This window comes from Gopherus evgoodei, chromosome 3, assembly GCF_007399415.2.
Source record: "Gopherus evgoodei ecotype Sinaloan lineage chromosome 3, rGopEvg1_v1.p, whole genome shotgun sequence".
Lineage (NCBI taxonomy): Eukaryota > Metazoa > Chordata > Testudines > Testudinidae > Gopherus > Gopherus evgoodei.
The window spans coordinates 31,782,084-31,806,797 of NC_044324.1; positions in this window are offsets into that span (position 1 = coordinate 31,782,084).

A 24,714-nucleotide genomic window follows, 5' to 3' on the forward strand; every position below is an offset into this window, starting at 1 on the left:
TGATCCTGTGCCAAGCACAGCAATATGAGGGAAGCATCAGCATAATCAGCACAATGTAATGTCTCTGAGCCAGCAGGGATGTGTCACAGCTTTATACAGAATTCCCTATCTTTTTATTTCATTATGGAGACCACAGACTGGGATATTATGGGTCACTCAAAGGTCACGTTACAGAAAGCAGCTTCTTCTTAGTAAGATGAGCCTGTCTTTAGTGTACTATTAGATTATTTTCCTTCTCTCTGTTGACTGCATGAAGGTGTGGGATGAATATTTGTCTTCTGAACTCTTTAAAAGTCTTTCCTTCTTTCTGTATTTTTTCACAGAAGCACCTGTTTTCAAGGAATAGCTTTCCCCATTTAGACAAAGGTTCCATACATTTACCAGCTTGGCCACAAAGGGATAATATTTTCAAATATTTTCAAATCTCATTGGAAGTCCAGGAGACTTGGGCTCCTAAGAGCCTAAATCACTGCTGAACATTGGGCTTATGCTTCTAAGTCACTTAGACACTTTTGATGATTTTATTCATACTATGGTAGTGCTGCAAAGCACTTTAAACCTCAGTGTTTGCATTTCCCATTTCCCCAGTCTGGGAGTTATCAGTCCAGGTAAAAATTAAACCTTGATCTTGCACTAAACTCTGTGCATGCCGACTCCTGCCACCACAGAGAATCACCTCACACAACTGCAAGCATTTGCCTACATGAAACTTGATGCGAAATGAGGGCCTAAGATTATGAGAAATATTAGTGACCAGGATTAATGCTTGGCCGATATAGATGTGAAAACAAACTTTGTTGTAAGCAGCTGCACAGCACTTTGCAATGTCTAGGCAGTCCTGCACCAAAGATACCAGGCACCATCTCCTCCTCATGTCTCCAGGCCATCTACTGTGTTAACCTTATACATGGGACATGCACCCCATCCTGGCTCAGGAAATTGCCTCCCTATAAGCATTCAATTTCCTCCTAAAAAAAAGATTAAGGGACTGATTATGATGCCACCTAAACCCTGTGAAGTAGAAGTGACTCCTTTAAAGTCTGTAAGATTACACCAGTGTAAGTTAGAGGAGAATTAGGCCCATTTTTTTCCCCACTTGCATTTTTTTTTTACATGTAATGGTGTTTTTTTGCAACACGATAGTTGTATGTAGCTGCCTCAATACTATTTCAATATATGTTAATTTAAACAAGAAGGAAGTTAGATTTACAAGGTCCCAATTCCCTCTCCCTCCCCCCCATCTTTTTTACATATGTGTCACAATTTCCTTCTATTGTTGTGGATTTCTTTTACAAAGTATCCGAAGACTTTGATGTAGAATTAACTGAACCTGTATTACTTATTCAGTTTTTCTTGGCCATTTTTATTCTCCTGGCTTTGGTCGCAATGCACTACGTATTCTGAATGGGAATTTTTCAAATGTTAATAAATACATTTTAAATAAGGAACAAAATGTAAACTCCAAGCCCACCTACAGCTACGATGGCAGGCTTGAATGGGGTGACTTTGTAAAATGCTGGAACATGGAATTAATTATAGAAGTAGTGAAAATCTACCAATATTCTGCTGTTGTGTTTACACACTCCCCCTCTCCCCCCCACATACATGCATTTCCATGGTTCACAGGAAGAATTGCAGACAATATGTGCCTGATGATGTCCCTGAGAGAGATCCATAGGGAAAACCAAGAGGTTTGTAATAACAGAGCTGGTCAAAATTTGGTATCTTTTTTTTTTTTGACAAAAATGTTGAAAGAAAATGAACAGTATTGGGTTTTTTTTTCCAAATATTTTCTATCTTCTTTTCATTTTTTGGATGAACGCATTTGGGAGTTCAAAATTATTTCATTTTGAAAAATTTCATTTCCAGTATAAAAAAACGGCCAATAATATTTAAAAGAGAAAGTAGGGAAAAACCACTTTCTCTCACTTTTTTCCTCTTTGCACTGAAAAAGTGTGGAAGAATTGAGGTGTGAACTTTAGGGTGTAAACAAAAAAACAGGGGGGGATGGGGAAGAAACTGAGATGGGAAAGCCACTCTTGGAGTATGGCTACACTTGCACTTCAAAGCGCTTTGAAGTTTCGAGTGTGGTCGCAGCGCGTACTCCACATCCTCTGCACGTGTAGCTTGCAGTGCTGGGAGCCGCGGTCGCGGCACTGTTTACACTGAGGCTTTACAGTGCTGTATCTTGCAGCACTCAGGGGGGTGTTTTTTTCACACCCCTGAGCGCGAAAGTTGCAGTGCTGTAAAGCGCCAGTGTAGCCATGGCCTTACTTTTTTTCTACTTTTTCCTATGGGAAGAAAGAAAATAAGTTGAAAGAAGTTCTGCCCCTGGCTTTCACTTTTTAATCTCCCTCCCCTACAGAAATAGTAAAAGAACCCCCAAACAAACAAAAAACAAGCCAAAAAATCCCCACAACCTGATAGATAGTAACAATTTTACCACTATTTCCAAAACATTTTTTCTGAAGTTCCAAAATGTTTTTCTGAATGTTTTGTTTACTTTTTTAAAAGGAAAAGTGCCAGAAAAGCTTTTTTTCTGTGTGATAAAAATCATTCAATAAAATCCCATTTTTGAGGGGGGCAGAGGGGAAACAGCCCTGATACATAGCCATGGGGATACCTGTAAAAGGCGCACACAGAGATGGACATGGTACAACCAAATAGCTAGACACGATTAGAAAAAAAGATCACACAAGTTTGTTCCCACATTGAACAGGTAATACCTGAATCTTAATAAACACAAATCTCATTCTTCAAATACCAGAATGTGAAACGTTGGCTATTTTTAATGTGTTACAGTGACCTCCCCTAAAATGTGTGTGACAGATTCTAGGACAATGAGCTAGGACTTACGGTTTTTCTTTTGAGACTCTCCAATGTCAGATGCTTGAACCCTCCATAGAGGGCCAAATGAATCTTTGTTGAATGACTCTCAAGTTACATGAATTGTGTCCTATTACAGAGAGACGGGATGTTTAAAGAGTTTGTGTCTCTTTCTCTGAGAGAGAGGGAATGAAGGGCCAGAGGCAGAGAAGTCCTATAAGGGAAAATTCTACAGCAGAAAAGCATGGAGAGAAATCTTATGTTTTGTTACTGAAGTTACCAGTAAAACCAAATCCCAGGAAGAAGGTAGATTTAGACTTCTTCCAAGTGTTAGTACTTTATTAGGAGCAGAGTGGGTTCATCACCAGCCTGCACAGGTACAACACAGAAGTGAAGGAAACCTGAAATGATGTAATGTTCCTTATTTAATATACATAATGCTTTCAGTGACCTGTTTCATGCTTTCACATTGCTAAATACATTTTAATTAAAGCTGGTTGAAAATTGGATGACATTTCAAAAATTAAAAAAAAAATAAAAAGAATTCTGAAAAAAGTTTTAATGAGATTTTCAAGACATTTTCCTCCTGTTTTTCAACCAATTCCAGAGCTGTTGAAATTGAACGTTTTAAAAAAATCTATGAAATTTGGAAACAAAAGGAATATGTTTCATGATTCCCCTCCCCCCTTTCTCAGCTATTTTTATGTGCATTTCAAAAATACCTGCCACCATGGCAGTCTGTTTCCATTACTTAAATTTAAAAGAACACTGAGTTCCTTAAACAATTACTCTTGTTAGGGAGACCCTTGACAGGGCTCTTAGTTCCACTTGCTCCGTTAAAAAGCTACTCACTTAAAGGAAGGATCTAAACTATTTACTTTCCATGGTGCACAGAATCATCATGCCCACACTTAACTGTGAGACAACAGCTAAGCCCTGTAGAACACAGATATAATTGGATGGAAAGCAGGTGATATATGAAATAAGAAGGTTTTGTTGAAATAGCCGTATTTCTCCACATGTAATGTAAATTCTTGCCCAAATATCTCGGATACAGATGTGCTACTTGTCAGTGACTTATCTATATCTGAGAGAAGGATTTTGCCATCCCTTCCAATTGTCCAATAGGGCATCCTTTGCTCATATCAGCATGTACTAGGTGAACTACCATAGCTATAGGTCTTTTCCATCATTAATTTCTATGACTGACACAGCTGGTCAATAACTATGAAGATGTTGATATGAATGATCTCTCTTTAAAAAAGCTAAAATAGAGAGCCCTTTTCATGGGAACAATGCTCTTTCCTCTTGTTCTCTGAAAAACACACCACTGAAATGATTTTAAAGTACATTACAGCAGCATACTTAATGCTTATCCCATTTCTGATGGATACACAATGAAATCCAAAATTTCTGTGGATAATGCTTTTCTTTGTTTCCTCCAACTCTCATATCTGAATGTTTGGCTCTTAATTGATAATATATTACATAGGATTTGGTAATCAGAAATACTGGCATCCTATGCAACTGTATTAACTGAATTTGCTTGTGTTTTTTAGACTTAAATTTCATGTTTCATTCCAAGGTTTTACAACTACATTTTTATTTCTAAGCCTTTACTAATGAAGAATGTTTGTGGCCAAAATACAGGATAAAATAAAATTTTATGATCTTAGCTGCACGTTAGTGTAACGTCATTAGATTTGGCAGACCAGCAGTACTTACTTGTAGTTTGATACCAAGTCATTGTTTCCAATTTGATCCACTTGGGCATTTAGAACAATAAATGTTAAGCTCTCAGATATTACAATATAGTAAATTTCAGTTAAGTGTGAGACTAAATATAGGTTCATCTCATACCTCTCTTGAGTGAGTTGCAGTTAGTTGGCTTGGTTTTTGTTCTTTAATTTTATATTGTTAACCAAGAAGTTCTCACGAGAATAAAACAGTGAATTTCTTGTGTCTCACACTGACCCCATCTTGTGTTGTGGTGCCATTGGGTCTCACCAGGTAAGCAGAGCTAAGTCAGGTTGGAACTAGAATGGGAAGTTACATATCTCAGGAAAGAAAGCATTCTTGTGTTCAGTAGGTGGCACTCTTCTCTTTGAATCTATATGTGGAGATGTCATCTTCCAACTGATAGTCTGGGAACATGTGTAATTCTGTGGGCAAGTAAGTGACAGAAAGGTAAAAGAGGTGTCATTTGACTCATACAAATCTACAGAATCATAATTCCAATAGGGTCACCCTCTGTAGTGTGGCAGGGAGGACTCACTGCTTTCACCCACCCACATGAGCTTCCAGCTCCAGGTCCTCCATGACTGGAAATGTTGATAATGTCATTGGAAATGGGTTGAGTTGGGTATCGTTTGAAAGCCCTTTCTTCCATGAATACAGTGGTACCAAAACATGACAAACCTAGAAAAATTATGTAGATATATTGTCATGGGGGTCACTCACCACTAGTGGTGCCTTCTGCTGGCCATCCTGGGGATTATCTCCAGCCAGGCCGCCCCTCTGGCAGTCTTTCTCCCATTGGCCTCTCACCCTGTGGACTCCGCTCCCTGCAGGAACCACAGCCTCCTCTTCATGACTCAGCCTTCTAGCTAGGTTACCATATATGTTCCCTCCTTCTGGGGGAGGTGTAAAAAAAGTTTTTCCAGGAGTCCCAGACAGTCTGCTGTCCTCTGCCTGGCCTGTGCCATGTCCCTAGTAGCTGGTAGGGGAACCCATATCTGCCCTCTACTCTGGGTTCCAGCTCTGGGGCTCTCTAGTCTGCAGCCAAGCTCTGCACTCCTATTCCTATTTCCCTGAGCCTTCACCTACTTTTCTGGCTAACCCTCATCTGGGTTTGTCCAACTCCCTGAAGCTTCCTTCTGTTGACAGCCAACTGGCTTTATACAGTCCCCACCTATTCCTGTCCAGCTGAGCCTAAAATCATAGAATATCAGGGTTGGAAGGGATCTCAGGAGGTCATCTAGTCCAACCCCCTGCTCAGCCTGCTTCCAATTAATTCCAAGCTCCATGGCTTTTCCTTCAGTGCAGCCTGTGGAGTTAATTGGCTTGCCTGCCTTCTTACCCCCTTCCACTCCTGCATGGGGTAGACACCCCCTCGCATCTATATTCAAGAAAATGTTTTAAAATCAACTTTTTAAAATTATACTTTAACCCAGGCATGTCAAACATCCAGCCCTCACAAAGTTAAATTGTGACCCTCAACAGACAGTACTGAGTTATCAGTTAATGCTCAAAACATGATACCCTATTAATTTTTTCAATGTTACAGTTTACTGTAAAAGAAAGGAGTCCTCCAAGTTGATTTGCCATTACGGGCAAAAAAGAAGCAGCTTTGTTTATTATGAGTTGTAAAGAGACACTGGCTAAGATGTCAGCATCCAGCTAGAAATTACTGGAATCCATCTCAAAAGGTATGTGCATAGTTATGTAACAGACATTATATAAATTAATTATAAACTCAAGGTTATGTATTACAAAATCTTTGTTTTACTTTGGTCTTGATCATTTTTTGGCATCAATGAGGAGATGAAGAAGTAGTAGCTGAATGGGGAGGTGACTGAGTAGTATTTGAATCTTTGGAGCATATCACTGTGGAGGCCCTGATTAAACACAATGCTTAGTGGTACCTTACATGCTGTAAGAAGTGAATTTATAAATTGAATTTGGCAAGATCAGAGAGGAAGTACTCTGAGCATCAGGAGAAAGCTGAAAATGCCAGGATAAGTGCGAGCTATGAGTAAGACTCACCTTACACTCGGTACCATGGCATATGTTTCGAGAGGAACACTTCTTCTGTGGTAAGTCAGAAGACATCCATTAAGCACAGTTTCAACATGAGACAGATGAGAAACTGTATGAAGCAATCAGTCTTAGTTAGACTGTTGCATATAAAGTAAAGTTAAGCAGGCACAATGACCCAAAAGATGCCCAGGCACACAACATTGCATATCACATCAAGAATATATGTAATGTGTTGCATCAAAAGGTAAAAGCAACAGAAACAAATACTGATTTTACTAATGCAAACTGTATGACTCAGCTGGAGTTCATAAATTGCCTTGCAGAGGACCTAATGGATGGGAAAATTGTGGCAATGGTCAATGTAGAAGCTAAGTATAGAGAAATATGTGCTTTGAATGGGCATGAAGAGGAACAAATTCTTAGCAGAAAGGTTCTTAAAGCACTTATTGAAGACTGGGGATATGTATGTAGTTTTTAGCAATCCTTTCTGCAGAAATGAATCACAGTTCATACCCTTAAAAGCTGCAAAAAAGTGGCATTATCATAAGCAGAAGAAAGCACTGATGTCAACAGAAACAAGACTGTTTGTAGCTGTTAAATTTTTGTGGAAAAGCATTTAGTCCTGCAGTATGTGGATGTTTCAGGGATCCATAGTTGATGGCAACTATGATGGGACCTGTACTTCTCTAAGGGGTGTTGGAGCTCAAGGCTGCCATTTTGTCACAAAGCCTCATGTACAAGTGCTTGAATGAAAGGCAAGTTTCCAACACATACTCAGCAACTGTGCAGCATATGCATAATCTACCACTACAACTGGCTGTTAATTTAAGAATTCATTCCAAAAGCTATGCAGCTTATGCACAACACTGGATCCTCCATGGACTACAACAAAGTACTCTGCCTGGAGAAAACAATTGCAAATGAGGTTCTTCACTACATGGAACTCAATGAAGAGTTATACGTTCCCCCAGACCTTGTCAAAGGTAGGCTTATATTTTGTTCTGCCAATAACTTAGACATCCTTGAAGATACAGCAGATGGCAAAGGAACCCTTCATGATACTGTTATGGTCTTCTATCAGGAGCTTATTAATGAGGACCAATCCCAACTTCAAGCACTGTCTGGACCAGCAAAGAACTGTTCTATGAAGGAGCTTTCAGATTCACTTCCTTTCCTACCAAGGTCCAAATTTCTGAAGTCCATTTTTCAATGAAGCAGCAGTCAAACTGACTATAATAAAGCCTTCTACGTTCATTAACCTTGACTACACTTTGTTATTATGCAAAAGTGGGATGTATTTCAGAGGTGAAAAATCACTAAGGACATCTGCAGCTGATGAGATAGAAGACATACTCTCAAGTGATCTGACTCTGAGGACACACCATACTGCACCATTTCAGGAGAAAGGTACATGCCAACATGGTTAGCCTTTAACTTGGCCCTACACAACGTGCCAGAGTGAATGACTTATGTATTTCAATCATACATAGTCCTGCTGATTGGTCTGTTTGCTCAGAAAATTGACACGGACACGGGTTGCATTTACACCTAGTATCAAAAGGCAAATGATCAAGCAATGGAATAGCTCCAAGATAAGTGAGTGCATCCAAAACTACCCTCCTTTATCGGGCCTGGTTTGATCTTGGTGGATAGACTGATCACATCAGTAATGTGTGAAATTCCATGTGTTCCTGAAGCAAGCTGTTAGCTAATAAAATGCTTGGTTGCAAAGACCAGATGTTCATCACCTTGAAAATGTGTGGCCAGCTGCCTGCCTTGTACGAAGATGCGCTAGTCTGGTGCAGATGAGGATCAGGGTGAAAATATGTCTAGCAATGGTGCCCTAGATGAAGATGACAATTATGATGAGTTTAATGAATACATGTTCTCAGTCCTACATGTCAATGCTAACTTCCCTAGGATTACCAAAGATCAATGTCTTTTTCATGTAAGTACTGCAATCACTAGAAAGTGATAAGAAGTTACTTATTGTGTAGTGTAATTAAGAATTACTACTTTCTTTGAGTACAGGACTACCTCACTCAGTTAAAAGGAATCATGAACCACCTCATGAACCACGTGTATTCTGTGTGGTGAGTTACATATTTATCTCTCCACCTCATTGTCTCCAAACAAAATGTGGCCAGCTCAAACTCAGTAGGACAAAAACTGAACTCAGGGCAGAATCCATTGGAGCTATGTCAGTTTATACTAGCTAATCTGATCTCTCATATTTTCTCCCAAACCCTATCCACTATTGCCCTTCTCTTTCCCTGTTGGCTATTTATCTACCTTCTGCTCCTAAGGTTCACAGCCTTGCATCCTCCTTTGACTTATTTTCTCCTCCTCCCTCCTCCCACCATGTTGTCATTAAGTTTTGCTAGTTCAACAATCTCCATACTCCATCTGTTCTTCTCTGCGTCCCCCATAAAGACTTTTGCCCTGAAGCTAACACCCTCATCCCTGGGTTTCTGACTCTTATTTTGTTCCCCATCAGTCCATCCAAAATAAATACCGTTAATTGGACAAAAGCCATCAAACAATGCTAGTAGTCATGAATATTTCATTCATGAATATAAATAATTTGTCTAAATGCAGATTCCATCTCTTTGCTAAGTAAACACCAGACGCTTGAAACGTGAGAGGGGATTTCATGAAGCAGAGGCCTACTTGTTGGGATGTTACTGTGACAGTGGCAGACCAGGAGCCAGCTCATGCCAAGGCCCTTTGGTCTCAGCTGAACCATGACAAATACATAGCTGGAAACCCAGCTGGCTCACATGTGTGGTAGAATTGTTAAAATAGATGTTAAGTTGATAAGAATGTGTTTAGTGTTTAAACGTGATGAAACACTTGTAGGATGTTGCATGGAGTAATCTCACTTATAACATCTGTACCCCATGTTGTAAGGTTATATTGCATGTTTGCTTTATGAATCTCTGTAGTTGTAGAAGTCATCAAGCAGGAAAGGAGCATTAATTAATGTGAAGGCTGGCTTCCTACAGAAGGGGGTAGGTCTTGCCCACTAAGAAGTCCCATTGAAATCAAATGATCCATTGTGAAACAAAGAACAAAGACTTTGTTAATTGCCTTCCCCCTTTCCACCCCATTAAGATGAGGCATGTGCCTGAACTCATCCCACCAGCTTGAACTCTGGAGAAAAGGGGATAAAAATTCATAAGAAGAAGAATTTGGATCTCTATGCTGCTTAGGCTTCTGAACGGCAAGATTTCTAGGCATAAGCAAGGGATCTCCAGCAGCTTAGCCTGGTTAGCCCTAAAGGACATATAGAACTTGCTTTTAACAGCAGCTTCTATCAACTTTTGGAACCTAAGACTTTAACTCAGGTGTGTGTGTATGTTTACCTGCTTTAACCTTCTTAGTTATTAAATCATTAGTTAGTTTATTATAGGATTAGCTACAAGTGTTTCTAAAGTGCAGTTGACCTGGGGTAACTGACCAGTCCTTTGAGATTCAGAGTAACCTGAATATTGTTGTGATTTTTGGTGTAAGGGACCATCTGTCACAAAGGCAGGCTTGCATAGGCAGCAAGATAGACCAGAGTACCCAAAGGGACTGTATGTGACTCAATGTTTAGGCTGTTATAGAACATAAGAATGGCCACACTGGGTCAGACCAAATTTTCATCTAGCCCAATATCCTGTCTTCTGACAGTGGCCAATGCCAGGTACCCCAGAGGGAATGAATTAGTAATCATCAAGTGATCCATTCCCCGTCTTTCATTCTCAGCTTCTAGCAAACAGAAACTAGGGACACCATCACTGCTCATCCTGGCTAATAGCCATTGATGCACTTATCCTCTATGTAAGTATCTAGTTCTTTTTTAATCTAGTCTTGGCCTTCATAACATCCTCTGGCAAAGAGTTCCAAAGGTTGACTGCATTGTGTGAAGAAATACTTCCTTTTGTTTGCTTTAAACCTGTTTATTAATTTCATTTTTGACCCCTAGTTCTTGTGCCAGGAGAAAGAGTAAATAACACTTCCATATTTACTTTTCCAGCACCACTCATGATTTTATAGATCTCAGTCATATCCCATTTTAGTCATCTGTTTTACAAGCTGAAAAGTCCCAGTCTTATTAATCTCTCCTCATAATACCCCTAATAATTTATGTTGCCCTTTTCTGAACCTTTTCCAGTTCCAATATATCTTTTTATATCATGCAGTATTCAAGATGTGGGTCTACCATGGATCTATACATAGGCAACATGATATTTTCTGTCTTATTATCTATTCCTTTTTTAATGATGCTCAACATTCTGTTAGATTTTTTGACTGCGCTGCACTTTGAGTAGATGTTTTCAAAGAACTATCCACAATGATTCCAAGATTCATAGGTTTACAGACTCTAGGACTGGAAGAGACCTCAAGAGATCGTCGAGTCCAGTCCCCTGCCTTCATGGCAGGACCAAATACTGTCTAGACCATCCCTGATAGACATTTATCTAACCTACTCTTAAATATCTCCAGAGATGGAGATTCCACAACCTCCCTAGGCAGTTTAGTCCAGTGTTTAACTACCCTGACAGTTAGGAACTTTTTCCTAATGTCCAACCTAAATCTCCCTTGCTGCAGTTTAAGCCCATTGCTTCTTGTTCTATCATTAGAGGCTAAGGTGAACAAGTTTTCTCCCTCCTCCTGATGACACCCTTTTAGATACCTGAAAACTGCTATCATGTCCCCTCTCAGTCTTCTCTTTTCCAAACTAAATAAACCCAATTGTTTCAGCCTTCCTTCATAGGTCATGTTCTCAAGACCTTTAATCATTCTTGTTGCTCTTCTCTGGACCCTCTCCAATTTCTCCACATCTTTCTTGAAATGCGGTGCCCAGAACTGAACACAATACTCCAGTTGAGGCCTAACCAGCGCAGAGTAGAGCGGAAGAATGAGTTCTCGTATCTTGTTTACAACGCACCTGTTAATGCATCCCAGAATCACGTTTGCTTTTTTTTGCAACAGTATCACACTGTTGACTCATATTTAGCTTGTGGTCCACTATGACCCCTAGATCTCTTTCTGCCATACTCCTTCCTAGACAGTCTCTTCCCATTCTGTATGTGTGAAACTGATTGTTCCTTCCTAAGCGGAGCACTTTGCATTTGTCTTTATTGAACTTCATCCGGTTTACCTCAGACCATTTCTCCAATTTGTCCAGATCATTTTGAATTTTGACCCTGTCCTCCAAAGCAGTTGCAATCCCTCCCAGTTTGGTATCGTCTGCAAACTTAATAAGCGTACTTTCTATGCCAACATCTAAGTCGTCGATGAAGATATTGAACAGAGCTGGTCCCAAAACAGACCCCTGGGGAATCCCACTTGTTATACCCTTCCAGCAGGATTGGGAGCCATTAATAACTACTCTGAGTACAGTTATCCAACCAGTTATGCACCCACCTTATAGTAGCCCCATCTAAATTGTATTTGCCTAGTTTATCGATAAGGATATCATGCGAGACCGTATCAAATGCCTTACTAAAGGTATACCACATCCACCACTTCTCCCTTATCCACAAGGCTCGTTATCCTATCAAAGAAAGCTATCAGATTGGTTTGACATGATTTGTTCTTTACAAATCCATGCTGGCTATTCCCTATCACCTTACCACCTTCCAAGTGTTTGCAGATGATTTCTTTGATTACTTGCTCCATTATCTTCCCTGGCACAGAAGTTAAACTAACTGGTCTGTAATTTCCTGGGTTGTTTTTATTTCCCTTTTCATAGATGGGCACTATATTTGCCCTTTTCCAGTCTTCTGGAATCTCACCCGTCTCCCAAGACTTTCCAAAGATAATAGCTAGAGGCTCAGATACCTCCTCTATTAACTCCTTGAGCATTCTAGGATGGATTTCATCAGGCCCTGGTGACTTGCAGGCATCTAACTTTTCTAAGTGATTTTTAGCTTGCTCTTTTTTTATTTTATCTTCTAAACCTACCCCCTTCCCATAAGCATTCACTATGTTAGACATTCCTTCAGACTTCTCAGTGAAGACCGAAACAAAGAAGTCATTAAGCATCTCTGCCATTTCCAAGTTTCCTGTTACTGTTTCTCCCTCCTCACTGAGCAGTGGGCCTACCCTGTCCTTGGTCTTCCTCTTGCTTGTATGGATAAAAAGTCTTCTTGTTTCCCTTTATTCTCATAGCTAGTTTGAGCTCATTTTGTGCCTTTGCCTTTCTAATCTTGCCCCTGCATTCCTGTGTTGTTTGCCTATATTCATCCTTTATAATCTGACTTAGTTTCCATTTTTTATATGACTCCTTTTTATTTTGTAGGTCATGCAAGATCTCGTGGTTAAGCCAAGGTGGTCTTTTGCCACATTTTCTATCTTTCCTACCCATCAGAATAGCTTGCTTTTGGGCCCTTAATAGTGTCCCTTTGAAAAACTGCCAACTCTCCTCAGTTGTTTTTCCCCCTCAGTCTTGATTCCCGTGGGACCTTACCTATCAGCTCTCTGAGCTTACCAAAATCCACCTTCCTGAAATCCATTGTCTCTATTTTGCCGTATCTCTTTCTTGAGTGATAACAGCTAATTTAAACCCCATCATTTTATATGAATAGTTGGGATTCTGTTTCCCAGTGTGCATTACTTTTCATTTATCAACACTGAATTTCCATCTGCCATTTTGTTGCCCAGTCATCCAGTTTTGAGAGATCCTTTTGTAGCTCTTTGCAGTCTTTCTGGGACTTAATACAAAAATACTCAAGATAGTTATCTGCAAATTTTGCCACCTCACTGTTTACCCTTTTTTCCATAGCACCTGAGGAGTTTACACTTGATACCTGGTTGGTGAAATCTATGTACAGAACTCCCAACCAGTTTGTGGTTTGTGCCTTACCTCTGCCCTGAGGTTGGTACTCACACTCTTGAGCCACTCTAAACAGCTTGACAGTTACTTCCTGGGATATGCAAACCTATTCTAAAGTCTGATATTTGAAAACCAGAACTACTGTTGGGTTCTGATAAAAATGGACCTGGATCCATACCAGTTCCACTTTGGCTTTTGCAAAACTAAAATCACCCCTTTTTATTGCCCATCTCAATTATCAACATAGTTGAATTCTTGTGGAGGTGAAATTCTGCTTTTCTCTTAGTAACTGTGCTACTCATTAACTGCTAGGGACAAAATTGAGCCCTGGCACCAATGGATGGGCTGCCCAAGAAGTTGGCCTTAGTATTTTACATCAAACACATCAATGAAAAGAGTAAGTTCATGAATTAACTATTCAGTAGAAACTAATGTTTATTTTCTGCAGCCCTTAAATTTTTCACCTTTTATTATAGCATAATGACCTACTGGCTGGGGATCTCATGGTAGTTAATGACCCACCAGGTTAAGGGTCTGTTTAGGTCCATTTTCTTTATTAAGTTCCAGAAAGTGACTGACATAAAAGTCATTATTCTTAGAGCAGTGTAGTGCAGGGATAACCAGGTAGCAAATTTTCTAATTTATCAAAACTTTTGAATTAGTTTGCAGTGCAACAAGAAATAACAAGTCAGATTTTCAAACACTTTCAGAAAAATGTACATTTGCACTTTTATGCCTTAAATGTATAAAGCTCACTGCATTTTGAATAAGGCAGGATTTTAGCAGACATGAACTGATATAGACAGAATCATAGGACTAGAAAGGACCTCAAGAAGTGATCAAGTCCAGTCCCCTGTGCTGAGGCAGAACCAAGTAAACCTAGATCAGGGAAATGTACATGCAAATCCTGATCTGATCATGCTCTCAGCCCTACGTAAGCACAAATGATCATGCACATCTCCATGCATGCAATTCGCCATGCACACTTGAAAATATAGGTCATTATTGAGTTAAGCTGATCATAGAATAATCTTCTATCAGTAACTGTTTTCTAATTCAATATTAAATACAAATACTTATTTAAGAGGCATGTATTAGTTCTGTTTAGGCAAGAATTATTGGTGTGGAGGAGGGGGGAACTTCTAAAATCATTCTTCCTTTGATGCAAGAATGAGGCTGTCCTGCAGTGATCAGATTCACATGCCAAGTCACTGCAGCTTTGAAGGCTAGCAGCAAGCTTTACACGTACTGTGAGCTGCTGACTTCATCAGATAAAAGTTTAGTACTTCTGAATAAACTTAAAGTGAATCATGAGCTCAGTGTTGACATGGATTGTTTCCCCTACACAACATTTCAGGCTCCTTACGAGTCCTTTTCTCAGGAGAAATAATGCCTTTTTTTTTTTTCATTTATACTTGAGATTCTAACATTCCTTCTCAATGACAGAAGAATGATCCTGCAGTAAAGCCAGGGAACTGGGACACAGGACAGGATTCCTGTATGGAATGATTCTGATCATCTCGTTTGGACTCTAGATCTAGGTGCAATTCCTTATTAGATCATGGACTTCCTATTTGATGTGGGGCAAGTAATTAATTTAACATTTCTTTGTCTCTATTTCCCCTCTGTAAAATGGACTTAATTTAACGGAAACCTCTGAACTTTAGGAAGTTCATCTAAATCAGGCATTGATCCAAACCATCCTGATTTGGGTTTTATAAAACCAAAACTCAATAAGATTTTACAATACCAAAACCACTCCCTGATTTTGTCACAGCTTTAGCATTCTTAGTACATTCATAGTTAAAATACTTAATTTGGTGTTGGTTTCCAGTAGTTGATTATTTTACAATATTAAAGGTCTATTCCTACTCCCATAGAAGTCACTGACTACCAATGGAGCATGGCAATAACCTTAACCTGAGAAAGGTACAAAATTAGCAGAATTATATTTCTCTAATGACTCTGTACCCACAAAACACATTGTGATGATGGCATCCTAAAGTCCTTCAGTACTTCAGGGACTAAATGGAGCTGAACCTGCCTATTAGGTCAAATTCAGGATTGGTGTGACTTTTGACTCACAAGCAAGTTTAACTGTCTTGAATATTTAAAATAAGCTCTGAATTTGGCCCATAATAAAAGCTGATAAATGAAATTCCACTTATAGTACAGAATGAAGCTCCTGAATTGTTTCAGTCCACAGCAATTCTACCTATATATCCATCCAACTATTTATGTGGTCCTCAGCAACACAGGGTCTAAGTAGCTCCAACAAGTTAAAACGATGACAATGTGCTCGCTCGCTCTCTTTCTCCTTCCTTTCTCCAACACCAAGGAAAAGGCTTAGGGGGGTTGGTATTTTTGGTTTTTGTTTGTAATGAATCTGTGAGAATGAGGGTACTATTATGGAAAAGCCTGACCAAAAAGCTGGTTTTTGTAGTTATTTGCTGTTACCAGTTTGCAAAGGATCTGTTTGCAAATGAATTCTAGTCACAGTGCATCTCCTGATGTTGTTCTGTAAAAATTGATTTAACTGTAAGAGGTTTCAGTGGTGACAACCTCTACTTCCTTCTAACTTTTTGCTATTCAGGTAGAAACTTTCCAGAATAACTTCACCTATTTTCCATTTGAGAATCTTGGGGAATTATCTAACCTGCCTCCATCAGTCCTGCTTCAAGGATCTGATTTATCATTGTCTGAACTGACAAACAATCTTGCTTTCTATTCTATTCTAAAGGGTTCTTATACAGTTACCATCTCATCACCTTAATATCTTAACACCTTCCTGTAGTGCATTAAGTGATGTGACTAACCTGTCTCATGTGGTTTATTCTCTCCTTCATCCCCTTCTTTATTATTATGACATCCAAGAATAATGAGTGAAAACTCTGGGGTAAAAGATAGACTATGGTAAGCTGCAAATAGCAGAAAGTCAGAGCTCATTAAAGAACTATACAAAATGTTCATCGTCCCCTTGAAATTCAAAAAATTTCAACCATCTCTGCCATAAATGATTTGTACACAAAGATGAACATTCAGAAGACAGAGTCCAAGAGAGCTGAAGTTGATTGAAACTTCTGGTTCTTTCAGCTGTAAATTACACCTTTACTCTTGCATCTACTTACCAAGGAACAAATTGCATCACTTTTGGAGTTGACCCAGTGAGTTTAAGTGACTCTCCATTTGTGTAATTTACATGTTAATGAGATGGTTATAGGAGAGAAATCAACTGACAGGCATTATTCGTAATTATATGGTGGAGTTAATCTCTATTTTAACTGAGACAATTGCTTCAAGGGAGTGTATAGTAAATTAAACCAAATTAGAGTCCATATAAGTTACACTGTTTAATCCTTACTGTGACATTGCACCCTTTATTCTTCATGGAAATATAGTTATGATATGAATATTGTATATCTAATATATTTTATGCAAGATGGGTCTTGTAAGATATCATTGGAAAGGTTATAATTGACTGAATGTGTTTATCCAATTTGTATGCATGTATCATCGTTGTATCTGAAGCTGGGAATATTGACCATGTCTCTGTTTTTCAAATGTGCTATGTTGGATGAGGCCAGACAATGTTAATGGTTTACTGAAGAAATGCACACAAGCATAATGATTACCCCAGGAATTGCATGCAATAGAAACATCTCAGAGATAACCCTACACAATGGGAACTGTTTGACACAGGTCACAGCAAAAAAAGCTTTCCAGCAAGTGGAGGGAAGATATAAAAGAGGGACAATGACAACGTGAAGGATCCTCACTCTCCGTACAACAACACACCTGAAAACACCAGCTGAACTAAGACTGAACTGTGAGACATGATCCTCTCAGGCTATGATCTTTAGCCTGTATAAGAAAACCTAGGAAAGCCAAGGCAACTTGTGCATTAAGAATCTGCCAGCTGTGGCAGAGCTCTGACCTTGCTCCCATGGGTCCTGCACTTGTAGGTGGTTTATGCTAGCCTCAGTGGCTCACTGTGACCCTCCACGTAGCCCTTCTCTCTCTAGGGCCAGGGTTACAGTCTACTGAGCCCTTTTCATCATAGGCCTGCAAAGAGGTTGGTGAGAGAACTCCCATAGTCTCTGTTCAGCCTCCTGTCCTGACAGGGGCCTGACTTCCCCTCTCAGCAGATGTTCCTGTAGTGGTGGGTTGGAGGGAACCCGGGCCCGCCCTCCACTCCAGATTCTGGCCCCGGGACCCTAATGGTAGCAGTTGTTGGCAGCCAATCTTTCACTGTTAGAGTAGCTACATTTCCCTGGGCCACTTCCCACAGCTCTCCTGCTTCTCCCATCTTCACTCCACTCTTACCTTAGGGCTCCTTTAACAATGGTTTGAGGGTGTCTTTAGTAACCAGCCCTTCAGCCACATTTTCTCTCCTCTGGCTCCCTGGCTCTCCCCTGTCTGACTGGAATGAGCCCTTTTTATAGTATCAGCAGGGCCTTAATTAGAGTCAGGTGGTCACATTAACTGAATGGCCTCACCTGACTCTTTACAGGTTAATTAGAGTCAGGTGTTCTCATTAGCCTGGAGCAGCCCCTGCTCTGGTCAGTCAGGGAACAGAAAACTGTTAATCCAGTGGCCAGTATATCTGCCTTCTGCTATTCTGCTGTACCCAACTGGCCTGGGTCTATCACACAGCCTGTTTATCACTCAGGGTGAGACTTTGCTAATTTGTATCCTACCTATCTAGTATGTCATCTCAGTTTGTGTGTTTTGTTTCATTTGCTTTGTAATTTGCTTTGTTCTGTTTGCTATCCCTTGGAACCACTTAAAATCCGCCTTTTGTTAATAAAATTTATTTTGTTTATTATTAAACCCAGTTTCTGTAATTTCTAATGGGGAAGGGAAGAAGTTGTACATATCTTCATCCACATTGAGGGAGGAGATGGATTTCATAATATATATCCAAGGGAGGTGGACACCTGTATGCTGGGGCAAATCCCTTAAGCTGAGTCTTCCCAGAGCTGAACTGCAGCTGAGTGTTGGAGGAGGATTTAATAGCCTGGCTCAGCAAGACAGGCTAAAGGGGGCCCATGCTGGCAGAACAGGTAGACTCAGTGGTATCTCAGCACATCAGGTGGCATCCCATGGGGTCCAGCCCGTCACACTTACCTCTTAATTTTAGTGTGAATTGGCATTTGTCAGCAATGCTGCTTGTGACTCAGACAAATGCAGGCTATAACCTGACTCCTTCTTGCCATGTTCAGTCCAAGAACCCCACAAACTCATTGCAACATCAACATAAAAACATTCATCTTTAACACATCATACAGTTATTTATGTTCAAAATTGGAGCCCCATGGTGCTAGACACTGTACATAGACTGTGTAAAAGACAGTCCCTGCACTGAAGAAATTACCATCTAAATAGACCAGACTGACAAAGGATAGAAGACAGGAAGGAAATGAGGCACATACAGATTAGGCAATTTGTCCAAGATCACACTGAGAAGTCACTTACAGAGTTAGGAATTGAGCCCAAATCTCCTGAGTTTCAGTCCAGTGCTTTAATCACAGTTTTGAGCATACATAATTATAAATGATATGTACAGCTACGATGTTTGACAATTAGTACCTGCTGTGACTCTGGGTGAAATTCTGGCCCCATTGAAGTCAAGGGGAATTTTGCTATTGACTTCAATGAGGTCAAGATTTCACCCCAGTGAATCTCAGGTGCTTAGGGCTGCAAAAGTTTGCTTTCAGAACATGGCAGCCCCTTTCTACTGAGAAACTTTTGTCACATGTTCTTATGGACTACAAGGCCACTAAGGCTTCTGTGTTCAAGGCATGATATCTTCAATTTGTCTCTACTTCAATAAGCAAATAATTTATAATCAAAATAATCTGCAACTTTTTTCATGTTTTTCATTCCAATTTCATGATGTTTTATCATCCCTTTACAAGTCTCACCTTGCTGTCAGATTAAGGTCACTTGAAATACTAAGTGGCAAGAATTGTAGTTACTACTAATCTTTTCCTGAGAATCCATTTCACTAGTTCAGTGTCTCCTTTTTAATAATAACTTCCCATCAAATCTCCTTATGAGAAAGAATTTTGTGCTTATGCACACATTCTTTGGGAGCTTTTTTTGATAACTACCTCTTTGGACCTGCAATAAATTACTGTGTACGGTACTTACTCCTTACTGTAATACCTCTCTTGCAATGATAAATGTAGTTTAGTTCACATGGCTTTACTTTTTATTAACTTGATCATAACAAAAATGCAAAAACATATATTTTTTATGATCTTGAACTCTCAAACTCTTGATTAAAACAGTGTTTCAAAGTAAAAGATTTGAACTAAGTCCAAAAACAAAGAAAAAAACACCCCTCTCCCATAAAAACACCAAAAAAAACCCCCAGGAGAGTATTTTGCTAACTCTAGGTAGATCAGGTACTTTATTTACTCTGATTCAGGTTTGAACACCTAAAGCAAAAAATCCCCTTTGAAATGAACACAATCACTTGACAATTTCAGTGAGAACAATAAACGTCCCAATTTCCCTCTTACTTACGCTGGTGTAAATAGGAAGTAATGCCTTACAGTTATGATGGTGTAAAACAGTTGTGAGGAGAGAATCAAGATTTAGCTTTTCTAAATAAGAGATGATCTTCAGTCTTCTTATAAGACAGGTTTCAGAGTAGCAGCCATGTTAGTCTGTATCCGCAAAAAGAACAGGAGTACTTGTGGCACCTTAGAGACTAACAAATTTATTTCAGCATGAGCTTTCGTGGGCTACAGCTCACTTCTTCTGTCTGTGTGTTCCATTCTATGTATCTGAAGAAGTGAGCTGTAGCCCATGAAAGCTTATACTGAAATAAATTTGTTAGTCTCTAAGGTGCCACAAGTACTCCTGTTCTTCTTATAAGACTTGATCTTACACCTATTGTAGTTAATGAGAGTCTTTCCTTTGACTTCAGTGGACACTGAATTAGACTTATAATGCATTGTATTTTTAATCATTGTGAATTCTGTCATTGGATATGTGTGCATTCCTTCCACTGGATGCAATGCCAATCTCATACATACATCTAAAAGTAGGTCCTTGAGGCATAGATTAGAACTCCAGTCACCTGTTTTCCCTACCTGCAACATTAAGTGAACAATCTCCTAATGGCTTGTGTTGTCTATTATGTACTGCATATGCTTGAATGGACCTTACTAGCTTAAATGCTTCCAGTAGGTTCAGTGTGAAGAGTGATCCCTGAAGACAACGCTGAAATCTGAGCCACAGAGACAGCAGGAAATGTTTGCAAGCTGTGCGAGGTCCAGCAGCGATACTAAAACAAAACATCACGTTTTGAAGGAGAGTGCTGCATGCTGATCACTTATGAACCAGACTTCTTTTCTTTTCTTTTTTTGCATAGAGGAGAGACTGTATATTTCTATGGAAAAGATTACTGGAGAGAGTGCATTGAGAACTAAAATGAGCACTTTTAACAAATTCTTTATGCCAGAGAAACATATGGAGCTATACTAAGAGGTCTGTATATTCTACTCTATTCAGCTGCATCTAAACCCCATCACTAACTGCAGTGTGCATTGAAGAAGATGCACTGAAAAAGGAGAGACTGATGTCCCTCCTAACAAGGAACCAGTCCTGCAATCACGTTCTGTGAGGCACTGAGTGTCATCATCTTCCAGGGATTTCAGCAACAGTTGAGGATGTTCAGCACCTTGTAAGGCTGAGCCCTTAGAAACAGGGTCCCCTAACATAGAAGGAAGAGAAATTCTTTCCAAAACAGCCTTCTGTCACACACATATTTAAACATGTCAGACTCTAAGAGAGTAGGGTGAAAGAGTGTGATTGCCAGTCACAGCAGTTCAACGGGGTCCTGTTTTGAAGTGAAAAATCATAGAATTTTGCAAGGGATGTTTTATTAGTAGTGGATGTTTTATTCCATTTCCAGTCTTGCAGATTTATCCTCCTTCCTGAATACTTATGCTTTCAACTGCCCATTTCATCTAGCAATCAGTTATTTGCAAGTTGTTCATCAGTTGAACTGGGCCCTGTTTTGCAGAATAATTTGCTATTATGTTACAAGTGTATGTTACATTAACAGGTGTGTTGTAAACAAGACACGAGAAGTCATTCTTCCGCTTTACTCTGCGCTGGTTAGGCCTCAACTGGAGTATTGTGTCCAGTTCTGGGCACCGCATTTCAAGAAAGATGTGGAGAAATTGGAGAGGGTCCAGAGAAGAGCAACAAGAATGATTAAAGGTCTTGAGAACATGACCTATGAAGGAAGGCTGAAGGAATTGGGTTTGTTTAGTTTGGAAAAGAGAAGACTGAGAGGGGACCTGATAGCAGTTTTCAGGTATCTAAAAGGGTGTCATCAGGAGGAGGGAGAAAACTTGTTCACCTTGGCCTCCAATGGTAGAACAAGAAGCAATGGACTTAAACTGCAGCAAGGGAGATTTAGGTTGGACATTAGGAAAAAGTTCCTAACTGTCAGAGTAGTTAAACACTGGAATAGATTGCCTAGGGAAGTTGTGGAATCTCCATCGCTGGAGATATTTAAGAGTAGGTTAGATAAATGTCTATCAGGGATGGTCTAGACAGTATTTGGTCCTGCCATGAGGGCAGGGGACTGGACTCGATGACCTCTCGAGGTCCCTTCCAGTCCTAGAGTCTATGAGTCTATGAGTGTATGTTAAACTGCTGGCGCAGAATCTTACGGGCTCTGAGGGGTAGTTAATCCCCTGACTTCGTTCCATGCGGTCCATTTTCTGCTTGGCAGAGAGACATTTACACCAAATGCACAGTCTTCCCACTGGATACATTGTTCTAGCATTTGTTGTTCCCTATGGAAGGACTTGAGGTTGTCGTGTAATTTTGGCCAATAAGCTCATGGGTTTTGTATGGGTCTGTTGTTAATGGCATAGATCAAAAGCAGGGCATGTAAGCCTTAGTTCAGGGTATCATATGTTTGTGTCAGCCAGGTCACATGATTAGCTGTTCTATCTTAATTTTTTATGCAAAAATTGTGTGGGAGAGTTTACTGCACTAACATAAAACACAAAGGAACGTTTACAAGATCAGTTTACTACTTCAAGGAAGTTGCAAAAATATGACAGTAAAGATAAAAAGGACTAATCTGAGATGGTGCAATAGCTTTCATCATTCCATCTCGTAAATGTCTAATCCCATTCTCTTTCTAACCATATTTATATTCATATACATTCCATTAAATTGTAGTATTTTAAAAACAAGAGTGATTATTTTATACTACCCTTGAGAGCTGGGTTTTCATTACAGCATATTTGTCTACAATATATCCCAGTTGATGAGGCTGTTCCTTGTAATAATGAATAGGAGGCAGTTACTGTAATAAAAATTCTACATAACATGCATACTTTCCCCCTCCCATATTGCCCATACTCTTTTAATATGTGTGCATATTTTACATTTGACTTCACTCTGTGAAGACTGCATGCTCCTGCTGATACATACCAGAGATGTGGCTACTTGAACAAGAGTAGAAAAATAATTTAATGAACTATGATGATGCATCTGGCCTTTTTTCTGGACCAAGGTGCACCATGTGCTTTACAAGCCTGTGGAAAACTTACAAACCACTCAGAGATTAATTTTTAAGCTCTGCATTGCCCTTGGCAAGGGGCAATGCACAGCTGTGATGCCCCATGATCAGTCTAGGGAGGGACTATGAGTCATAATTGGCTCCTTAGCCCACCTCTTGCTTCAGGAGGGGAGTAATCTATTAGCCTGTCTACACCAGGGAGAGATTACTCTCCCCATTGTGCTTGCTCAGCTTTGCTGGTTGGCACGTTTAGGGAGCAAGGACTAGCCTCCAAACCTCTGCTCCACCCTGCCCATCCAATCCTTGCACACCTATCTGAATAACAGGGCTAAGCAGTGGCTCTGCAGGAGCTCCTCTCTCCATCCTCTCCTCCAAGCAGCAACCTGGAAAGCAAGTAGCCCATACTGGGGAGTGAGGATCACCTTATTACTTCATTACTCCCCTGAGTGTGCACTTAGGGAAAGCTATGCTCTTACCTTAAATTAAGATCTACTGTTGAACAGAGAAATCTGGGCACCCAGTCAACAGCAAATACCTCTTTTCCAATTATGGGTATTGCTTTATGCCTAGGTTTTAATAGAAATAGTTTAACTACTACATTTAATTATAAAAACTCTCTGTCTAAATATAGATCTAAATATGAACCCATCATGTTAAAAACTCACCTAAATTAAAACAAAACAGTTCTACATTTCCCCCTCCTGCAGTCCTTCACTGGGGTTGCCCCTGTACATAGCTTTACTCATGTTAGGTCAATGGACTAACTCATCCAGAGAGATGCACAGAGATATAAGTGTTTGCATCTAAATCCTTAATATAGTACTGTCCACTTCCACTGTGTATGATTGTATATATGAAAACTAGAGAGCGAGATGGAGAGCATATTAAGCCTGAATACTAAGGTTATACAAACCACATCATGGTGAACGAAGTCTGAGCAGTGTTTTATCTTATCAGAACCCACAAGTAAGTATATTTTATCCACATTTTTTCTGGGCAGTGTTTCATATACAGCATTTGAAGGCTATCACAAGAAGATTTTAATAAGAAATTTCAGCATTTTTATTACATTCATATGGGAAGCATAACTTTGCATTCCTACATGTTTACTGCACTTTCCATAAGACTCTGGTTGTTGGGGAAAAAAGAAAAGACAAACATTTTAGATTAAAAACTGAGCACACTCCATGGATGTTCCCACAACCATGAGATTCCTCTGAAGATTTCTTCTGTGGATTTCTCTGTTGTATGCTAGTAGCTTATCTCCTGCCCACTTCAATCCCCTATGCTTTGAACAGGATAACCCCAAGCAAACTACTGAGTTGTCTCACTCTTCTACAGGGTTTTTCCTCACATAGGGTAAAATGTAGCACCAGGGCCATAGCAGCTCGGCCTGAACATTAAAGATTCCTTGGCACTCTTTAACAGAGGCCCAGGTCTGCAGTCCTTACTCAGTAAAAGTCCCATTGGCTTCAGTAAGTGGTCAAACTAAGGTCAGAACGATTTAGCCCCAGATTAGCATTTCCCTCATTGTGGGTTGGAATTTTCCTCTCCCACCCTGTCCATGTTGCATGTAGTGCACTAACTGATTTCTCCTATCCATCCCAGAGTCAACTGCATTTCAGTTATAGTCTATACATCTAGTCTGTGCAGGATTTGGGGATCATTTGAGGAGGGCCCATCACATTAAATACCTTGGCCCTGATTCTAAATGACATTAAGATCTCTTTATATCTAGTTTATT